The sequence below is a fragment of the Hordeum vulgare genome, chromosome 4H (genome assembly GCF_904849725.1).
Source record: "Hordeum vulgare subsp. vulgare chromosome 4H, MorexV3_pseudomolecules_assembly, whole genome shotgun sequence".
In the NCBI taxonomy this organism is placed as follows: domain Eukaryota; kingdom Viridiplantae; phylum Streptophyta; class Magnoliopsida; order Poales; family Poaceae; genus Hordeum; species Hordeum vulgare.
The window spans coordinates 13,299,878-13,304,030 of NC_058521.1; the positions used below are offsets into that span (position 1 = coordinate 13,299,878).

Here is a 4,153-nt window from a genome sequence, read left to right on the forward strand (position 1 = left end):
CGGGCTGCTGCTAGCTGGGCCTCGCGCCTTGTGCAACCTGGGCCTGTCTGGGAAAAATGTAGCGGGCCGAGAATTGCCTTGGAGGTTCAAAGGCTGGAGAGTGTTCGCGCGAGTTCGCTCCCCCTCTTCCTTCTCCATGGATCCAGAACGCGAACTCTGGAACCTTCCAGACCCCGCGGCTCCAGCTCCGGCGAAATCTCAAAAGCCGGCCGCGCCGCGCTTCGATCCATCGCAGTCGCAGCCTCAGCCTCCTCGAGAACCATCCACTCCGCGCCTCCTCAGCCCTCAGCATACCGATCGATCGACTCGAGCCATCGCCATGGACGTCCTTAAGCGCGAGCTGCAGCGCAAGCGCCAGCAGCTCGACGCCGACTTCGGCGGCCGCAGGGTCCTCCGCCGCGCCGAGATCGAGGCACGCGAGATCCAGCGCCTCCGCGTCGCCGAGCGGGAGCGCCTCGTCCAGAAGCGTCGGAAGGAGGAGCAGCTCCGGTCCCACCCCGCCGCGTCCTCCTTCTCGTTACCTCCAGCTGCTGCCGTCGCCGACGAGGTGAAGGCCGGCGACCGCGCGGAAGGTTTTATGGTGGAGTCGCTCCCGAGGGAGGAGGTGATCCGACTCCTGCGTTTGCTTCGCCAGCCGGCCACGCTCTTCGGCGAGGACGACGCCGCGCGCCTTCGCCGCCTCCACGACGCGCTCCAGGACCCCGCCGCGGTCGCGGACGTGGACGCCGCCGAGATCGGGGAGGGGCAGACCAACGACTTCCTCCGCGACATACATGCCCTGCGTCTGCGTGCCAAGGCCACCGCCAAGCCCAAGGCCGTCGCGACGGAGAGGGGCGAGGAGAAGAGGAGGTGCCGTTCGACGAGCTCTGCGACGAGGACAAGATCGCGGCCTTCTTCAAGCGGCTGCTGGGCGAGTGGAGCCGCGAGCTGGACGAGATGCCCGATGCCACGGCGAAGGGCAAGGCCGCGGCGGCCACCTGCAAACAGTGCGCGCGCTACCTGGAGCCGCTCTTCAGGCTGTGCAACAGGAAGGCCCTCCCCGGCGACGTCCGGCGGGCGCTCGCGGACGTGGTGCGGTGCTGCGTGCGGCGGGACTACCTGGCGGCGACGGGCAGCTACATCAAGCTGGCGATCGGCAACTCGCCGTGGCCGATCGGGGTGACCATGGTGGGCATCCACGAGCGGTCGGCGCGGGAGAAGATCCACGCCAACGGCGTCGCCCACGTGATGAACGACGAGACGACGAGGAAGTACCTGCAGTCGGTGAAGCGGCTCATGACCTTCTGCCAGCGGAGGTACCCGACGGACCCGTCCAGGTCGGTCGAGTTCAACAGGTTGGCCAATGGCAGCGACCTGCAGTCTCTCCTCGCCGAGCAGGGCGCCAAGAACCACCCGGAGGAGACGCTCCGGCTGGTGGCCGCCTCCTGACAGACGAGGAATCGCCATCGCCGATCTATCTATGCATCGACGCTGTGATGGGAGTTTGATTTCTGGTTGCATTTTGGGAGGGGATCGCAAAAAATGCGTGGATTTGAAATCAGCTGATTACTGAAAAAAAATGTTTCTCTTGCTTTCTGCTGGACGCAGCAGCACTCCGTTCCTTCTTGAGAGAACCACATGGACTGTACCTCGAAGAAACAAAATCACAGGTGCTGTGAAGCTGCAAATTCGTTTTAAGGTCGTGTGACTGTTCATTTTTAAGCTGCATAACTGAGTAAATTTGAGTCAAGTTCTGTTTTTTTTATAAAGAGGAAACGAGCCCCCGGCCTCTACATCAATCGACGCATGCAGCCATATTATTAAAGATAAATAAAATAGTATCTCGGATCCAAAGAGCTCAAAAAGCCCAAAGTGTAAAAGAAAGCATGAATGAAATAGTAAAAAGATGCCACATCCGGCGTATCTAAACTTAGACTACGATACCTATGCATCTAGTCTATTATTAGCACGCCATCCAAATCGGTTGAATATAACCCGTGCGGCCATCTCCCATTGGTTGCACCCAATATTCATAAGATCCCTCTACTCCGCATGACTGAGTAACGACCACGTACTCCGCATGACTGAGTTAAGTTCTGTTGAAGCCGTAGATCAACTAGGCATAGATAGATCCGGAGTTACCATTGTACTCACCTAATCCCGAGCCCGAGGAACTCCCTGCTCCGACCATCGGTGCCGGTGTAGTCGTCGGTGGCGTGAGGGAAGAGGTGTGGTCGTGGGTGGTGCTTCCCGTGAGACTGCGCTAACCCTAGATCGGAAGGGGATTTAGGTGGGGAGTCCGGTGAACCTCGTACCGCGCGCCCCGGCCCCCACCACTTTATTTATAACGTGGGTCACAGGGGCCCACCAACCATAACGGGTTGGGCGCCCCCGATCAGGGCGCATAGATCAAGGGCCCGGTGGGCCGTTGGGCCCACGCGAAAGAGATCAACCTAACATTCTCCCCCTTGATCTCAACTTTCATTTTGACTTTATACTTTTATTTGTTCCATCACATATAGGCGTGTAGAGCATGTCTCATCGTCACAGCTTAATTGTCGATAGAATCATACAACCACAACACACCTTTTGTTTTGAAACAAATTCATTTACTTCTGGGCCTCTTATTATCCATGAATCATAGCTTTCCATCAAACCCATGCCGGCTAAGTGTTTGTTGAACACACTGGGTGGCAAGCATTTCGTTAGCGGATCCGCAAGCATATACTTCGTACTTATATGCTTGAGACTTATAGTTTGATCCTGGATTTTATCTTTCACAACATAATACTTTATATCTATTGTTTTGGCAGCATTGCTGGACTTGTTGTTGTGAGCATAGAATACTGCGGGCTGGTTGTCGCATTATATCTTTAGTGGCTTGTGGATACAATCTACTACTTTCAAGTCGGGTATAAATTTCTTTAGCCATATCACCTGCCCGGTGGCTTCAAAACATGCTATGAACTCTGCTTGCATCGTAGACGATGCAACTATGGTCTGTTTAGAGCTTTTCCATGAAATAGCTCCCCCTGCGAGAGTGAACACGTACCCAGACGTGGATTTTCTATCATCTCTATCTCCCGCAAAATCGGCGTTTGAGTACCCTTTTATCTCGAGGGAATCAGATCGCCTATATGTCAGCATGATTTCCTTTGTGCCTTGCACATAACGCAAAGCTTTCTTTGCCATCTTCCAGTGCTCTTGGCCTGGATTTGCTTGATATCTACCGAGTACTCCGGTGATAAAAGCTAAGTCAGGGCGTGTGCACACTTGTGCGTACTATAAACTTCCAACAGCCGAAGTATACGGTACTGTTTTGATTTCATTGAGCTTGTACTGATTCTTGGGACATTGATATTTCCCAAAACTATCGCCCTTGACTATGGGAGCAGGTGTGGCTTTGCTCTTATGCATATTATACTTTTGGAGAACTTTCTCTAAATATGCTTTCTGTGAGAGTCCTAAGACTGCATTCTTCCTGTCTCGGTGAATTTCAATGCCCAAAACATATGAAGCTTCACCAAGGTCTTTCATGTCGAAGTGTGAGGATAAAAACTTCTTTGTCTCTTGTAGTAGACCAATACCATTGCTTGCAAGCAAGATATCATCCACATACAAGATTAGGAAAATATATTTCCCATGTTTCAACTTAGCATAAATGCAATTATCCTCAACATTTTCTTGGAATCCAAATCTTTTAGTGGTATCATTGAACTTGATGTACGAGTGTCTAGAGGCTTGTCTTAGCCCATAAATGGATTTCTTTAGACGGCAACCTAGATCTTCCTTGCCTTCCATGATAAAACCCTTGGGTTGTTTCATGTAGACATCTTCTTCTAAATCACCGTTTAGAAACGCCGTCTTTACATCCATTTGATGCAGCTCTAAATCAAAATGAGCAACTAGTGCCATTATGATTCTGAAGGAATCCTTACAAGAGACTGGAGAAAAGGTCTCATTGTAATCTATTCCTTCTCTTTGTGTAAATCCTTTTGCCACAAGTCGGGCTTTATACTTGTCTACATTCCCATTGGAGTCATACTTTGTTTTGTAGACCCATTTGCAGCCTACTTTCTTTGCTCCTTTAGGAATAATCTCTAAGTCTCAAACATGATTGGAACTCATCGATTTCATCTCATCTTCCATTGCCTCTATCCATTTTGATGAGTGA

General features: G+C 51.8%; 1 pseudogene; it reads left to right on the top strand.

Moving 5' to 3' along the window:
• The first annotated feature begins 218 nt into the window (after positions 1-218).
• Positions 219-1,696, top strand: LOC123451030 (annotated as a pseudogene).
• The last annotated feature ends 2,457 nt before the right edge of the window (positions 1,697-4,153 follow it).